Source organism: Rhagoletis pomonella, unplaced genomic scaffold (genome assembly GCF_013731165.1).
Source record: "Rhagoletis pomonella isolate Grant_MI unplaced genomic scaffold, Rhpom_1.0 Rhpom_scaffold_00005, whole genome shotgun sequence".
Classification (NCBI taxonomy): Eukaryota; Metazoa; Arthropoda; class Insecta; order Diptera; family Tephritidae; genus Rhagoletis; species Rhagoletis pomonella.
This window is the reverse complement of record NW_023458559.1, coordinates 465,613-484,134: the sequence shown is the minus strand read 5'-3', so window position 1 is coordinate 484,134 and position 18,522 is coordinate 465,613. Positions and strand designations below refer to the sequence as shown.

Sequence of the window (18,522 nt, the reverse complement as noted above, 5' to 3'; positions counted from 1 at the left end):
AAAGTTGAGCGTTCGCAACCAAAAATCCAGTGCGCAAAGTGCAATGAACTATTTCATTTGGAATGTGTGAATATTTTGCCGGCAGACGCTGAGTTTCTGCTTAACTCAGATAGGCCTTTTCTGTGCAAAGTGTGTGCTGATGCTCGGCGATATTCTATTCGCTCCCCGCCTCCTCCTGTTATTCTTAACGAGAGTGGTGTTGCTACTAATGCCATTGCTTCGGATTCCTCTAGCAAAGAAATCGGTGCCCATCGTAATAACAACCTCCCACAGCAACACAAAGTTCCTAAAAGTGCCTTGCCTAACCAGCTAACTAGTACAGCAATAAGTGATACCACTAGTGAGTCCAACAACAAGCAGCAGGTATCATTGGTTTCGATTTTCAATGCAATCGTCTCTCTACGTGCTGAGAATGCTCGTATGCATAATCTCATTTCAACTCTTCATGAAAATAATAATAAATTAACAAACAAGGCGGACAGCATGCATTCGGATCTCTTACATATGCAGCGTAGCCTTCGGGAAAAAGATGATGCTATAAAATCACTCACAATGGAAATCAAAGATCTACGTGCTACTGTTAGTGCTGCTTTTGTGAAGGTACGTAGCCAAAAAGAAGCGAATTACGAAAATGGTGCACTTATGGATGTTAGTACCACTAACAATTCTGCGATCATGTCGCGCATGGAAGCCAAAACTAAGGCTAAATCCTCTGTAGTTGCTAATAATGCCCTCGCTGTCTCTACTGTTGTCTCTGGTGCTTCTGATAAAAATGTGTACACTCATGCTGGCTCGGTGCTGCCAACGAATGTTACACACACTTCCACATATACTGAAATGCCTGCTGTCTCTGTTGCCGCTGGTACTGCTGTTAAAAATGTGTATACTCATGCCGGTTCGGCGTTGCCAATGAACGCTGCGCACGCACACACATATGCTGATATGTTAAAGACGACTGCTGATATCTCGACAGCGAATGTTACACACTCGTTGGCGCCTGCTGTTAGCTCTGCAGAGATCAAAAATGCACAGTGGTCTACTGTTAAGAATAAAAGGGGTAAAAAACCAGTAAGGGTTGTTGGTACAAACATTAGCAAAGACTTGGACGTGGCTGTCCGATATAAGTGGTTACATCTAGCGTCGTTCTCGCCATCTGTTTCGGAAGAAAATATAATAAACTATGTTTCCAATCAGGCGGGTTTGAACAAAGATATATTAGTATGATATAAACTAGTTAAAAAAGATGTGGAAATTTCAAGTCTGAAGCATGTAAACTTCAAGCTGGGAGTGCCGGAGACAATGTTTTCGAATTTGCTTAGTTCGAAAATCTGGCCCACTAACGTGACGGTCAAACCTTTTCGGTTTTTTCCAAAGGACCAACAACAGCCGCTTCAGACATAGTTAATTTTCCTCCTTTTGCTAATAGCTTAAGGGTATATTTCCAAAATATGTCTGGCATGCGAACAAAAGCTGATTTCGTGCATTCTTTTACTGCGCAGATGGATTACGACGTCTATGTACTTGTTGAGACGTGGTTAACCTCAAACTTTTTTTGATGCTGAATTCTTCGATGCTAACCTCTTCAACGTCTTTCGTAAAGACAGGGATGCTGTAAAAACTGGTTGCCAAAGAGGTGGCGGTGTAATCGTTGCTGTCAAGCGCGAACTACGCGCGCTCCTGATCTCTCTAGCTAATGATGATTCACTTCTGGATCAACTTTGCGTCAATATTAGTGGCAACTCTTCAAAAGAATCCCTGTATGTAGTAACCTCATATATACCACCAGGAAGCTCATATGAGTTATACAAAGCACATGCTGATAACATTTCATCATTAGTTTTAAATAATTTGCGTGATAACCATTTATGTGTTCTGGGAGATTTTAATTTATCCAATATTAATTGGGTTAGCAGTGAGTCATGCCCTAGTCTCATAGCTCATAATATGATTGCCAATCATGAACTATATTTAGTAGATAGTATTTTAAGTCTTAACTTGAAGCAAATTAATAGTTTTGCTAACGAATTAAACATAATATTAGATCTTATTTTTGTCAGTGATAACTTGAATTACCGAATTTGCGTCTGTATTAACCCAATTACAGCTACGGATAAACATCATATTCCACTAGTTATAAAGTTAGACTTTTATTGTTTTTCCGCTATTAAGGACAACAAATTGTCATTTAATTACTCATTATGCGATTTTTTTTAGTTTTAATGAACTATTGTCGAACATTAACTGGGATGATTTGTTTACTAACCTAGACACTGCATACTGTTTTTCTATATTTAAGTCAATCTTATATGAACTCTGCCTGGATAAAATACCGGTTAAAAAGAAAAAGCCTTATAAATTGCCCTGGTATTCAAAAGAATTAAAAAAGCTAAAAAACCTTAAAAACAAATTCTATAAAAAATTTAAAACTTCAAGAAATCAAGTTTACTTCGTTAAGTATCAGCATTTCTTAAAGAAGTTTGATTACTTAAATAAGACTCTTTATAGTAACTATGTTTGTGACACTGAGTTGAATATTAAATCTAACCCCAAATTGTTCTGGAACTACCCACAGGAATATTTCTTGGTGATAAAGCTGCGGAGACGCCAAGTGATGCCGCAAATTTGTTTGCTGAATATTTTGGGTCGAATTTCGTTCAGAATGACGTTACATCTGCAGAATTTTCTAATATCTCCTCGTCTCTCAACTTTGGCTCATTAATTCTCTCATCTGAAGACATAAGTAATGGTATAATTAAACTAAGACCCTCTACACATGTGGATGTTGATGGCCTATCTGCAACTTTAATCAAAAATTGTCCAGCATTAGTTTATCCCTTGAAGTTAATTTTTAATAAATCATTATCTTCAGGTACTTTTATTGATGATTGGAAGCTTACGACGGTAATGCCCGTTTTTAAAAATGGTAACAGAAGTGACGTACGTAATTATAGACCTATTTCTAAGCTTTCCGCTATTTCGAAAATCTTTGAACACACAGTCAATGCCAAATTGAATTTTGCAGTTAAATCTATTATCTCCCCATATCAGCATGGGTTTGTCGCTGGTAGATCTACTATCTCCAATCTCGCTGTTTTCAGTGAATATTGTTTCGAGTCTTTTTCGTTAGGTTTTCAAGTTGACTGTATTTATACAGACTTCTCAAAAGCGTTTGACAGAGTGTCACATAGTATATTAATTCAAAAGCTTGCTTGCATTGGCTTTCATTCTATTTTTCTGCGTTGGTTGGAGTCGTACTTGTGTAACAGACGGTGTGTTGTCTCAATTGACGGGGCTACTTCTTGCCCGTTCGTTCCATCTTCTGGAGTGCCACAGGGTAGTGTCTTAGGTCCACTTCTTTTTATACTTTTCATCAATGACATTAGTAGTTGTTTTTCTTTTGCAAAATTTCTACTTTATGCGGACGATTTAAAAGTTTTCTCTGTAATTAAAAACACATCTGATGCAATTAGGCTCCAAGATGATATTGATAAGCTTCATTTGTGGTGTCTGAAGTCACGCCTTTCCTTGAACATTAGTAAATGTTTTCAACTAACGTACTCTAAAATATCCAATTCTCTGCTTACCAGCTATCATATATCGGCTAATGATCTAAATCGTGCAGATGAGATAAAAGACCTTGGCGTAGTGTTCGATGATCGATTTTCTTTCAATAAACACATTAGCTATGTAACTGCAAAGGCGGAATTCTGTTCTAGGCTTTGTAAGACGCAATGCCTCAAAATTCTCGGATCCTTATACATTCAAGTTACTGTATTCGTCATTTGTTCGGTCACATCTCGAATATGCGGTTTTTATTTGGAGGCCGTATAATCAGAATGCTATAAACAGGGTTGAACGTGTTCAAAAAATTTTTCTCAAGTTTGCTCTTCGCTGTCTGAACTTTTCAGACCCCGTGCCGTCATATTCTTCACGTCTTATGCTTCTGAATCTCAAGTCCTTAGAAAGTCGCAGGTCTGTCTTATGTCTTTCGTATACATATAATATTATTAAAGGTATTGTTGATTGTCCGTTTTTGTTAGAGAGGATAAGATTTAATGTCCCCAGGCGATCCCTTAGAAATTTCCTTCCGTTTTATGGTTGTAATGTCAGAACCCAATACGCCAGTAATGCCCCGCTTTATCGCGCCATTCGTGAATTTAATGCCATGAATAATGTAGTCGAGGTAGACTTTTCAATCCCAAAGACAGCTTTTTTAAATCTTTTGAATTCCTATTTTTAGCTTTGTGAATTATTTTTAATAGTTCTAATTAATGTTGTACTCTTCTAGTCTGTAATGTTATTATAAAACCATAGACTAAATAAATAAATAAATAAATGTTTTTTTTTTTTCAATATTATTATTTCTGGGAAAAACTGCATTTATGGTAGTCTCTCCTTTGGTTGTTGGATAATTTCTACCATTTACCATTTCCAGTGAAAATTTTTCTTTAAAAAATTTTATCAGTTCATCAGATTCGGCCAGCGAACGTTGAAGTCTTATCTTCATCTTTATCATTAATCTTCTTCACCTTCATCTTCATCATCTTCATCTGTATCTTTATCTTTATCTTCATCCTCATCTTCAACTTCATCTTTTCATTTTCATCTTCATCCTTTCGTCTTTTCATTTTCATCGTCATCTTCATTTTCATCTTCATCGTCATCTTCATCTTAATTTTCATCTTTTCTTTATCTTTGTTTTTGTTTTTGTTTATATTATTGTCTTTGCATTAGTCTTTCCCCGCGCATTTGGCGTTTAACGCTGCCATTAGTTTTCTGTACTTTTACTACCTTTACCGTTTTATTTTATCGCAAATATGTCAGAGCTGTAATAATAAGATTCTTTTAAATAATTTGAATTTAACTTTTTCAATTTCAAGCATCTCCAAAATATTTTTATTGTGGTGTTTCTTAAAACTCTATCTTGTCACGCTTAGTGTATAGTATTTTATAAATAATACTTCTATATAATTTAACTAAATTAGACTTTTCAAACAGGTGGCAACATAATACAGTGTATTCAAAACCATTTATTTTGATACCCAAGTTGGGATAATTCATTAACTTAATAAATAATTTGAATTTGATTTTTGTATACATAGCAACCCTGTAAAAAATTAAAACCATATTGCATATTTACAGGTCAAGCCCTTTCATTTGACACCTCACGTTTTAAAACCGAACGAACGATACAGGTTTTATGACCTTGTGTGAAATACTGAGCCCAAACATGTGCGGCAGAGAAATTTCGAATTCGATTTTCTAACACGAGGCAACCCCTTGCATGGAACCAAAGCTATGTTGCACACCTTAAGGACAAGCCCTTTAATTCAACACCTCACTTTTTAAAATCGAACGATGTTATGACTTGGTGTTAAATATTTACCGCAACCAACTGCGGCAGATAAATTTTTAATGCGATTTTCTAATACGAGGCAACCCCTTTCATGGAACTAAGGCTATGTTGCACACTCAAAGGCCAAGCCCTTTAATTCTACACCTCACTTTTTAAAATCGAACGAACGATACAGATTTTATGACTTGGTGTTAAATATTTGCCGCAACCATCTGCGGCAGAGAATTTTTAATGCGATTTTCTAACATGCGGCAACCCCTTTCTTGGAACTGAAGCTACATACCCAAAGGACAAGCCCTTTAATTTGACACCTCATTTTTTAAAATCGAACGAACGATACAGATTTTATGATATGGTGTTAAATACATATTTCACGCAACCATCTGCGGCAGAGAAATTTGAATGCGGTTTTCGAACATGTGGAAACCCCTTTCATGGAACTAAAGCTTGTTGCACACCCAAAGGACAAGCAACAGATTTTATGATATGGTGTTAAATATTTAACGCAACCTTCTCCGAACTCGATTAAGAAGTTTTAAAGAGACTATGTTCAAACATGTTCAGTTGACAATTAAGAACATGTTCACCAATTTAAGACTTAATTGTTACCCAATTTATCATACGAAAATTTAAATTATTAATTGTCAATTAAAAATTAACTGGCAATTAATTTGTGTAGCTATGTTTTAATTAACTTTTACTTGGAGGTATATTTATTGATCAAAGAGCAATCAGCTGTTGTATCAACTTATTTAATCACATTAAACAAATTTCGGCTATGAAAAGAATCTCTTGGAGCAGCGCGAGACTAACTGGCACTTATGCATAAAAAGTGAGCTACTGCTCAAGTCGAGTCTGTCGAGCTCAATCTCAAGTAATGAGTCCAAGCAAACAGATTGAGCTCCTACTCGTTTTCGTATGCATAAAAATGAGATTGAGCAAATGCCATGAACTTGAGATAACTGAGATCATACCGCATGTTTGATTAGTAGCAAACATGAGTTCGGAAAGCGAGAGTGAAAATTTAAATTGTGATTTAAATGAATCCTTGTCAATTTTTATAGTTCATTATCTAAAGAAATACGAGTTACAGTTAAAAAATGTCAACTCCCTAGTGTTAGAAATAGAAAAAAAAAATAATTGCAAAAATTAGTTATGAATTTAAAGAAAAAACGGGGGTAGAAATAAATGGGCGCGTTCATAAGTCGTAGCTGTTGGGTAACCGTTGGGTGTTTGTCTTAGAAACGCACAGTTGAGTAGTTACGCTCAGCCCAACAGTTGGCAACTTTCCGCCATTTTTTCCAGCGGAAAATGTTTACGCTACCTGATCTTAACGTGTTGGGCTTAGCCTAAACAGCTGATCGAAAAGACTTACGCCGCTTATATTAAACTTAACGTCGCGTTGTTAGGTGGCAGTTGCAAACAAATTTATTATATTTTAAATTACTGACGTGATAAAGTAACTAAAATATTTTATAATAATACTACGTTTCTAAATATATGTTTTTAAGATGTTTGCTATATAATTTTACACTGTTTAATTCATTGTAACGTTGAACGATTTTTTCAACACGGCGGCGGCTCAGTGTTGAATTCTAAATAGTATCGGCGTAACTATCTCTATTTGTTGCAATTTCATTTGTTTACATTTATCAGCTGTTCATTTGGCAGCATATTCATCAAGCCGTTTCTAAGACGTAATTGTTGGGTTCAACAGTTGCCAGCAGTTTCGTAGCAGATGAGCTAAACAGCTACGTCTTATGAACGCGACCAATGAGAATAATGTTGACAAGAAAATTGCTAACATGAAGTGCCGTGTAAAAGGAAAAAGCGACAAGAATAAAAGAGGAAATAAAAAAATAAAAATTAAAATAGTGGGAGTCAGAATTATTAGAAATACTCTCAGCTGGATCGAATCCGGTCATCAAAAGAATTACAAGTAAGTTCACCGTTACCCCTTCCACCATTTTTGTTTTCTTAATGTTAATACATTTCTTTTGTTATTCTCTTTTCTATTCCAGGTAATTTGTCGGTGGGCATTAATAACGAGCTTTCCAGCAGTAACTCAGAGAGCGCAGTGGGCATTATTAACGAGAGTTCCAGCAGTAACTTAGAGAGCGCGATATTAACACCTGTACAGCAGTGTTGCCATTTTAGCCGTTTTCCGGCTAGATTTCGGTTTAGCCAGCAGCCGATTTGTTAGCCGTTTTGCAAAAAAAATTAGCCGTTTTTAGCCGATTTTACTATTTGCCTTGTTTTCTTAAAATTCAAATATATACATACGTTTCCATTTTTGACTAAGCGACCCAAAATCTGTTGGAAATGGCTACTAACCTTATCGCGGAGAATATTTTCATGTTAGGCAGGATTATATAAAATTGGGCCGATTTCGCTTATTTTTATTTTAAACGAACATATTTTTTCTAAAGAAAGCCGTAGCGTGGATTTTCTTCATAAAATGTTTGTTATGAATGTCTTAAATTTAAGTGCGAAGTATTATTCGCAAACTTAGAGAATAACAAATTGTTTCACTGTTTGCTTAACACGCGTTTGTGTTTGGATATAGTGCCAACACATAGAATAAATATTACAGGTATTGTCTTCTCAGATAGGGCATATTCAATTCTGCCTTAATTAAGAAACATCATTGTTGCCCGAGCTTAAAGGTTTAAGGTAAGGGAAAAATTAATATTTTCAAGCACTATGTACACATGTGTATTTTTTTAAACAAATTTTTTTGCTGAGAACTTATTTAAATTCCAAAAACAGAACGCTAACTTGAATTAAAAAAGCCAAATGTCAAAATGAAAACGAAAGCAAAACTCTATGGGAAGGCAATAGGTTTGTTCTTCGAAAATCCAGTGAGAATTATCACTCAAAATATCAGATAGTAAGACAAAATGCTCCCAAAATCTCTCTCAAGTAGATAAATTTGTAAATTTCGGCACGAGCGTAAATTTGAAGGAATTTGCAAGTTTCCCTGCCAGCTAGGATCCACGGTTGCATTTCAAACATAATAAATTTGTATAGAATTTTAAAAATTCTTTCAGATGGGCAAAAAACAGGATATACAGGTATATTTCTTTTTAGTCCGACTTTCTTCAACATACGTCTTAATTTCTTTGTCGTAGTAACTGTCGTAATTGCAAATTCTTGCTGGCAAAATTTTTTCCAACTTGAATTTGCAACTTCCCTCCAAGAACTAGTTAGTCTTTCTACCTGTGATTTACTTAAATAAAACATGTGAAATTTAATAGAAACGGTTTAGCCGGTTTTAGCCGGTTTTTTCGCCAATTTAGCCGGTTGGTCCAAAAAGTTCTGGCAACACTGCTGTACAGACTTCACTTGTGCAACAACAAACAGCACAAAGAAAACGACATGCTACTGATAATATTCGGCCGGTACTTTCAATAGAGTTGTTGGCGCTGAGCTTGAGAGTACCTATTTATTTTTAGTTAATATGCAAGCTAATTTTCTGCTCTTATTTCTTTCAAAAACAAACTACACACAAGCATATTAACTACTAATAACAAGAACTCGGCGTAAATATCACTAATGCGATTGCCCGTAATTCATAATTTAATTTAATTACAGGGCAAAAAAAATCTTAGATGAATATGAGACAGAGGAGACCACAAATTTAAATTTTCAACAATTTCCGAATATGCAGTTTTGTAGCCCGTCCAATTTTAGTAAACAAAGTGCAAGTTTCAAGTCGCTAGAAGTTACCTTATATTTTTTCGAATTTTCTTCCATATAACACGTGATCAAAATCTATTTTTATATGGAAGAAAATGCGCAATACCCTCCACAAAAAAATTCTAAAAAACCAACGGTAATTTCTAGCGACTTGAAACTTGACCTTTGACTAAAATTGGACGGGCTACAAAACTACATCCTCCAAAATTTTTTAGAAATTCTGAATAAAAATTTTGTAATTTTGATGAAAATTGTTTGAATTTTTGTGAACTTTATATAAAGAGTGAAACTTTGATTTTTATGGTTTATGCATATATGTAATACTCCTATATTGGCAGTAAGAGCTAGTGCCGTCCGAAAACACTACAGTACAGATATATCAATAAACACGTACGAAAGAAAAGGAACACATACGTTTATAAATAAACATGTACACAACACATATACAAAAACGGCACTCAAGTACACAATACATTGACAAAAACAGTACTACACTGTCTCGCTCTGATTTCGGAATGCTTACACATTGAGAAGTTAGCTTACTGCCAATATAGAAGTATTACATATATGGGTTCATGTTATAGAATGAACTATATTTTCATAAATAATGAATGAAAAAATTGTTTCATTAAAATAATTTAAAACAAGGTGTACACTTACATTTGACACCGACCGTACATATTTACATACATACATGATCACGAATAAGCAAAATGAAGTACAAATATATTTAATTTAATAGTAAATTAGAAATCACTTGTCTCTTTCTTCTTCCTGTGTCCGAAGCTCTGGAAGTGGTTTGTGTAGTGTCGTCCATCTCCAAGTTCGAAGAGTTACTCAGAGTATCATTTTCATTCCAAGTGTAGCTATCTTTTAGAACCTTTGCAATATTATGCAAAACAAAACAACTTGCAATCACCATTGGCACTAAATCTGTTGCGACTCGAATTTTATATTGCAAAATTGCAAACCGTTGTTTCAGTTGTCCAAAACACCGCTCGATTATGCACCTCTCTTTCGTAAATATTCTATTATAATTGATTTCTTCTTCAGTTTGTGGGTTCCGAAATGGGGTCATTAACCAAGGAGATATGGCATAAACCTCATCTCCAAGAAGCAAAGCATCATTACCAGCATTCATCATCGTAGTATATATATTGCTGTTTCGCAGCACGCGAGAATCATGCACAGAACCAGGCCAAGATATATTCACGCTAGTGAATAGCTCATTTGCATCACATGTTGCTTGCACATTTATTGAATGAAAACCTTTTCTACGTACGTACTCGTCACTTTGAGAATTCGGCTTTTTAGTTTTGATGTGTGTACAGTCTATGGCACCAATTGCAAACGGAAACCGGGTTTTTCTTCCCATTGCCTTTGTGCAGCTCTAACTTCCTCGTTTGTGGATGGAAATTTTATCCATTCATGTGCTCGTCCTGATATTATCCCTGCCATTTCGGAAATCACCCTTGAAACCGTTGTTTGATGCACTCCGATGTCTTCTCCAATCCCAGTTTGGAAGCCTGGATCGGCACAAAATCTTAGGAACACACACATCTTTTGATTGTTCGTAAGAGCACCACCTCTCCTTTCGTTATATTCCCCTAGGAAATAATTTGTTAGCCAGTCTACATTCAAATCGAAATAATTTTTTGTCATTTATAATTATTTGCCTTGGCTTATATAGTATTTCTTGCCTTAGAGGAACAAAGTACTCAGCCATTGTTATGCTGAAAGTCACGCGAGTCAACTAAAAGGCAGACTCAACTAATTGTGAGCTTGACCTCAGCAATGTGAGCAAATGCTTGTCTTTATGCATACGAAAGTTGAGCTCTAACTAACGAACAATTCTCGATGCGAGTTCAAACTCGACCTATGAGATCAACCTCACGCACTGAGTAAAAGCAAGTGAGTTCAATAATTTTTATGCGTACAAAACCCACCTTTTTCTCAAAAAAACGAGTCTGAGCAAATGCTCACTTTTTATGCATGAGACCCACTATGTTGAAGAAAAGGTGAATCACTTTCGTCCCAGTTCTTCGATCTGACGTTTTAAAAAGAAATATGTTACGTCTATCTGCCGAAATCAACTACAGTTGCATTTAAGCTTAATTGCCTCACCTAATTGACCTGTTTGAACATAGCCTAAGCTCCATTGCATAATACACTTCCTAAAATACTGGCCAATTTTGAAGTAAACACATTTTTTCCCATTTGTGATCAAAAACAAGAAAACAAACAAAATTTCGAAAAAAACTTAACAATTTGCCTAAATAGTGCTAACGTTTTCACAAGGCATTAAATGAAAAAAATAAAAATAAAATTAATGGCTATGTTCAGCAATAAACATTGCCTTAATGTAGGAAACACGAATCTCACAGTTTTTTACAAATAAATCTAGATATTGAAAGCGTTATGAATAATGCTCGCATTCGCATTTATTGACAAATTTTACGTGGCAAATGTACTTGATTTGTTTTTTTATGCATTACGAATGAGCCGTACCTATTAGCGGTTTTCTTTTCTCAAAATAAATTTTTCCCTTTTACATGGGAACTCGAGTTATGCTTTGCCGTGAAACCCGAGAAAATGTTGCGTTCTTCATAAGAGAATGAAACAGAAAATATGCTACTCCATCAGAAGTTTCTTTAATTAAGTTCATAGGAAACACATATTTCGGAAAATTATTTTTTTACAAGCGTAAATTAAGAATCAACCGTGCAACTCTCACCCTCAAGTTTACTTGAGGGCAGAAAATACAGCACTTCCAACTCACTTGTCGCAGTTTAATTTGTTTTTTATTTTTTATTTTTATTTTTTCATTATAACTACCAATTTTAATTCGTTTACTTATATTTTTCGTTGTTCGCTAAAGTTTAAAAAGTGCCTTTGATCATTTATATTTTTGTTTTTTTGGTTTGTTATTTTTCTATTCCACTGGCTTTTACTTGATCGGAATATTTCCGATAAAAAATTTTCGATAAAAAATTTTCGATACTCTGAATGCAGAACATCAAATTTCCGATAGAATTCCGCTTCGAAGTGGATCGAAATGTAGAAAAAGGCGGAATCGGAAATAATATCCGATTGTCAGAATGCAGAACACCAACAATCGGAAAGATATCGGATTCCGATTCGAATCTGATTGCAGAACAGGGCTGGATATAAAGTAACAGCAAAAATTGGAATTCCAAACTATGCAAATTTTTATAAAAAATGTTCACTCCTTATTTACTCACTTTTGGTATGTATGCAGTTTTGTAGAAAATGTTTTCTAAAAAGGGTAATTAAGAGGTGAAATATAGAGTCAGGGAAAATCAAAAAAGAAATAAAAAACGTCCGTATTGCAAAAAATATACCCTTGTATGTATAACTCTCAGCTGATAAGTGACATTTTGACCAGCTGTGGTTATTTCTCTTTTGTCTATTTAATGTTTATAATTTTTTATAAAATTCTGGCACATTACATAACCAGCACCACATAAATCCCCGTTTCGAACTTCGTACAAAAATTGTAAAAGTTTAACAAACTTCAACTATTAAACCAATTTTTTTTTTAACTTTTTATGAAAAATGTTTGAAAAAATTTTAGGTATGCAGTTTTTTAGTCCATTGAATTTTAGTAGGTCAAAGTGCAAATTTTAAAACTGGAATATCGCGTTGATTTTTAATAATATTTTTTGCTGACGGTGCTAGGCATTTTCCTCCATATAAAAGTAAATGTCGAGCATACTTTATATGGAAGAAAATGCTCAACACCGTCAGCCAAGAAAAAAATATTAAAAATCACTGCGATTTTCTGGCGTCTTGAAGTTTGCACTTTAACCTACTAAAATCTAATGGGCTATAAAACTGTATACATAATAGTTTAATAAATCGAATCGATCGAAAAATATCGATTTGAAAGGATTCTATACCATTTCTGCGAAAAGTAGTTTTTCCCATTTAAAAATACATGGAAAACTTTGATCGCTTTGAGCGACCTCTAAATGTTTTCTGATTTCAAAATAATAAAAAAATAGGGGTATACTTTTTTCGATATAGAACAATCCTAGGAGATGAGAGCATTACAATTCCGACTTTACTGTTTTTGGACCACCCTGGGGTATTGTTCGCTCTTAAGCGTAGTGCCCCAGTACGTTTTCTCAACGTAAAATATAAAATTTTCAGAAAAATAGCCAAAAACGAACCCTTTTCACAACCACTTTCGGTACTTTTGTAGACTTTTCTTCCCGTTTTTGGATTAATTTTCGGATTTTTTGCGGGCTGGGCTCGTAACAAGCGCAGCAGCTTCGCGCACGTGTATATATTACTTATTCTTTGGAACTTCACAATCACACTGCCAAAGAGCGAATCAACACGATTTTAGAGGCAGTCTTCTCGTGTTAGTGAGGTACCCATTCGCAATGCAAATCGAAGAAGAACGTAGTACTTCAGACTAGGGAGGTTGCGAATGTGGAATTTTAGACATCCGCGGATGCGAACGCGGATGCGAATATCTAACAGCTAACATCCGCGGATGCGAATGCGGATGTCAAGTATTTTTAAGAAATAATTATAATCTAGCATAACCAAGCCAGTATGTCGGGTTTTTCTAAAGCCTTTTAAAAAGAATTATTCATTCTCATTCCTTTGGCTGTTTTAGAATTTGGGAAATCTGTAACTTTATCAGCGACAAGTAAACAAAATTATTGAAATTAAAATGTTTGTTAAAAATAAATTCCCCAAAGAGCCCCATTTGAAATTATTGAAACGAAGATATCGTCACCTGAATTGCAAAAAGACGTAACAACATCGTAAATGAAATGGAAAAAGTCGTGACTAATACTTCAATTCTTTTTTTCATAAAATAATGTAGGGAATTGTAATTCGATGAAATCCATCATATAAATCAAAAAGTGAATTTTGACTTTTTGCATTTCAACGATGATGTTTTTACATCTTTTTGCATTTCAGGTGACGATATGTAACATCAAAAGCAAATCACGAAAATTTGGTTAAGAATTTATAGTGCATACTCTCTTCTTTTGTGTCTAGTAGTTTTTTTTAAGATTGGACCAAAAAAATCATAATAAATAAAGAAACCAATGCAGGTATTTAAAGCACCGAAAAAAAATATTATTAAAAGGACTATGTTCTCTTTGACATACATCAAAGGTCAAGTAGAAGTGAGAACTTGTATCACTGCCCATTGATAGCTCGGTTAGCTAGCTAAGGAAATAATATGGTTAACGACATTTTTATCAAAGTTAATATATATGACATTTGACCAGTTTTGTTACACAAATACTCCCACGACCACAGGCAAAAATATTGGCTACAATTTGTCATTTTGTTTGCCATACATATATACGTTGAACAACATTCGCATTCGCAAAAGCTCCGCATTGATTATGGCGAATGCGAAAGCGAATGTTAAAATTAATGCGGAAGCTCCGCGGGTGCGAATGCGAATGCGAAGGCGAATATTCGCAACAAGGAAAGGAACGATGTCTAGGATGAAGCACTAAGCAGGAAACGCCACGAGAAGTCACTGTATGATTCCTCGGGATTCCCTGGAAACTAGGAAGATGCCGCCACTAGATTTAAAACCCGTATTGGATGACGCTGCGAAGATAACAGAGGCCTGCGAAATTAAAATACATCTCTGGTTTTTTCTAGCACGTCGAGATTGTTTTTATTGGTGACATGTATATTTTAGAATTACTAGCAATTCGCATGAAAACCGCATAAATAAACAAAGTAATTCGAAGTTTACGCTAAGAAAATTGATAACAGCCGGTTTCGCTAGCAATTTCCATATAATATTCAAAAAATTAAAATCATTTATCACTTAAATTGTTTTCGTAAAATTGGCTGCAAAAATTATTTTCTTAGCGTCAACGCGCATTACTAGCGTTAACTTGGATGGTTTAGAAAAAACCATTGTCGAATATTTTCCCAACATTGACTCTGAGGATGGCTTCAGCTGGCTAACAAAGCCGTTTTCATGTGGCCCGAAAAGTAAACCTACTGAGATGACCAATTAAGCTTTTGAAAACCTTCTGGATATCAGTGAAGACAGCACTTTGATTATTAAATACTACGAAGGGAGCCAAGAGAGTTCTGGATGCAAGTGTATGCAGAAAATACTGCTGTTGGCAAGATTGCATTAAAAATACTAGTGACTCTTAGGCCTTGCATTCGATTTTCGATCTTCGCTGGTTATCGAAGATGGAACATCGAAAGTGAGCTATGCAACCATGTCGAAATTTTCGTTGAGTATCGAATTTTCTGTCGAACAGAATTTTGCTTTCGATGGTGTAGCGAACTGATAGAAATTTGTAAAAATGTATGATTTTGCATTTGTTTTTTACTAATTTGAAACAATTTTTATTAATTTCATGCAGTTCTAACGTCGTGAATATTAAACACAAGCTCGAAAGGCTGGTTTTACTTGCGAAAGAAAATCTCAATACTCAGTTAACACGATCTCTGAGAACAAAATCGTAAGCTGTTGATAGTTTCGAAAGACTACACTTAAACCCTTTTAAACATTTTCTACCCCAGGCCAGTTTACCAAGCTCTCATCTTCTGACGAATCGTTGCACCAGAACTCGGTTGTACTCATTTTTACCACGTTTTTATGAACTCGCTTTCTTTTTTATTTCATTTTAATTTGGACAAATTTACATACATATGTATAAGCACACTATTTAGTTTGCTCGATTTGTAAACAAAACTTCTCAGCGGTGAAAAATATACTATTGTAAACAACCCAACGGAGCGAAATTCACAATAGCGCTGCTCTTCATCGAATGAGCGTCATAATACCAAATGAAAATTCCTTCGATCAGCACTTTCGACCACAGACGAATGCAGCTTATAATAGGGGTCTTACTTTTACATTTCTATGTGAGACTGCCTTTCGACAAGTGCTTACATAAACAAGTAATTTTTAAGCAAAAAAACAAAACCGATTTCAATTCCCATCTAAGAATTTAAGATTATCGTTATTCTATTCATGATCCAATGATCGAATTTAAACCAAATTAGACCACCTGTCAGGTAACACCTTTCCTTTAAAAAAGAATTATAGTAATCGGTTAACGTGGTCCAAAGTTATTCGGTAACATGCATAGAATAAAATAATTAAAAAATATTCCGACAAATCGATAACCTTATCCTTTTTGTGAAGTCGGATAAAAACAAATACACCAGCAAGCTTTCAGCGCCAAATTTTTTTTAGCACGACAAGGGTGCCGAGGTGGAACAAGTTTGGAAACTGCTGCTATAGTAGATCCTGATATATCTGCTAGTTTTGTTTGTATGTGTCTTCCGAGTACTTTGTGTCAGGGACCCGGACTTGTATAACTTTTATAATAAAAGTCGTTAGAAAAAAGTTATTTTTGAACTTTTCTTTTATTTGAAATAAAATACACGGTTAACCCGGACTTCTATTTTACAACGCTTTTATCAACTTGCAGTGTTGTGTGCCCAGTCACTTGCAATGTTGTTTGTCCAGACAGCTATAAAACCTTTGGGTTGCAAAGTTCCTATAAAAAAAGTCTAGACATCAACCTCGTCGGTTGAGAGGTAGATGTCGCCCTATGCACTACGTACACTACAGTGGAAATGGACGACGCCATTTTTTTAAATGAAATTAATTGGTGCTCGTATGTATGTACATACATATGTATATGATTGTGTGTGCACCAATCTATTATTATCGTTGAATTATTTTATTATCTATTGCGAAATTTTATACAGACAAGACTAAAAAGTAGAAAATAAATAATGTAAAGAAAACAATTTTAATAAACAACGCTTTTATAAATGGACTAAAAAGTAGAAAATAATATTTATCAGTCCCATAGAATTTGTTTTGATAACTTTTGATTTTGAAATTTTAGCAAAAGTCATTATAAACAATTTATGAGATGGAAAATTAAACGCGTGGGGCGCATGTAATAGACCTGAATTGATAGGAAGGGTAATATATGTATGTATGTGGATTAGGGGTGCCAAAATATCAGGAAAATTGGAATCCCGGGATTTCGGGATATTTTTTGTGTAATCCCGGGATCCCGGGATTCAAATTGAGTCATAAATTGTATGAATATGAGTAAAAATTCAATATCTGAAAGCATTTAAACATACCATGAAATAAAAATATTTAAAATTTACGATAAACTGAACTCATATATCGCTAGCTTAGAGTGAAAAGTTGTTAACTTCACTTTTAATGCAAAATCATATTTTGATATAGGAGGCCTTGTTTTATGTTTTCTCGTTTATATTCAATGAAAGGAAAATTTTCTAAGGCCAAAAAAGCTCCGAAAATTCTTTAAGGCCAAAAAGTTCGAAATCTTTTAATAAAGATCGAATCCCTCTGATTCGTATGGAGTTTTGCTTTACTTTAAACAGGCAAAATGTCGTATTCAAAGTTTTGCCAAATACTTGAAGAAAATGGCTATACGAAGTTTTTTCCTCTCCTGTACAATTTTTAAATTGGGACTTAGCAACTTTGCACTCTACGCTTGCGATATTTATTTATTCAATCAGACAAATTTTAAAGTAAAAAATTTTTTTTAATTGTATTTAAAAAACCATGTGATTGCGGAACGTATACATCACAAATAATAATGTAAATACCAGGTACTTTTGAAAGTGACGATTAATAAAAAAAAAAACATAAAACAAAAATATACAATAACAATTTCTCTAAACATGTTTATTCTACTCTATAAAGAAATGGCGAATGGAGAATTTTTTGCCATTTTTTCGCAACTTACTAGAAATTTTGAGGGTGTACGAGTCAAACGGATCTCAGAATCGGATTCAGCGGGTCGAAATACATATTGGTAGGTGGGTGTGGTTAAAAACACACACCCCTTTTTTCCATTGTTGTTATTATTGCCCTTAAAATGTTTTCATAAGAGCAGCAAAGCATTCAAAGCGGAGTCTTCTAAGCTTGACCTGCAGTTTTTACATACAAAACATACTGATGAAAAACATATTTCGGCATCAACACTTTTAGATTGAACTGCCAAAAGGTAGACATAATCCATTTGAAGATAATGACCCCTATCTCCTCCATTACAAAATATTTGAACTTCTTTTACCAGCACGTTTCTCGTTTTTCGATTTGAGGAAGTTTTGAGTAGATTGATCTAAAATATTTTATCTAACTTTTCCTTAAACCTCTCTGTTTCGTTTACATTAGCGACGCTATGAGTAAATTCATTGAAATGTTCTTCAAAAAAGGCTCAGACCGATTCCAATTTTTTTTCAGGTACCGATGCCGATGCCGATTAACCGGCTTATGGGAAAAGAATCGGCCGATGCCGATGCCGATTCCATACAAAATTACAAACTAATGTATTAATTCATAAAATCAGTTCATTTGACGAAGTTTAAAAAAAAAAAAAAAATAATAATAATTTAATTAATTGGCTTGTTATGCAACATTACATACACATGTA

At 34.6% G+C, this 18,522-nt stretch overlaps 1 protein-coding gene across 3 annotated transcripts in view; it reads right to left on the bottom strand.

Annotated features, from left to right (window-relative positions):
* Nucleotides 1-18,522, bottom strand: part of LOC118738635 (transcriptional repressor p66-alpha) — a 396,748-nt gene that overhangs the window by 613 nt on the left and 377,613 nt on the right. The window lies entirely within an intron of this gene.